Here is a 245-nt window from a genome sequence, read left to right as displayed (position 1 = left end):
GCACAGCAGGACGTAGCTGGGCACCGCAGAGCGTAGCAGGATGTAACATGGCATCGCACTCCTACTCTCCAACCCTCCCCATTTTCCCAGGAGACTCCTGATTTTCATTGCCGTGGCAGTTTATGTCAAATTACCACTAGGGATGAGCGAGTACAGCATTATCTGTATCTGTATCTGTTTACCACAGGAATTATCTGTATCCGTATCTGTACTTGGACTGGGCGGGGCCTAACCCGGAAGTGGTC

Source organism: Etheostoma spectabile, chromosome 11 (assembly GCF_008692095.1).
Source record: "Etheostoma spectabile isolate EspeVRDwgs_2016 chromosome 11, UIUC_Espe_1.0, whole genome shotgun sequence".
Lineage (NCBI taxonomy): Eukaryota > Metazoa > Chordata > Actinopteri > Perciformes > Percidae > Etheostoma > Etheostoma spectabile.
This window is presented reverse-complemented; position numbering follows the sequence as displayed.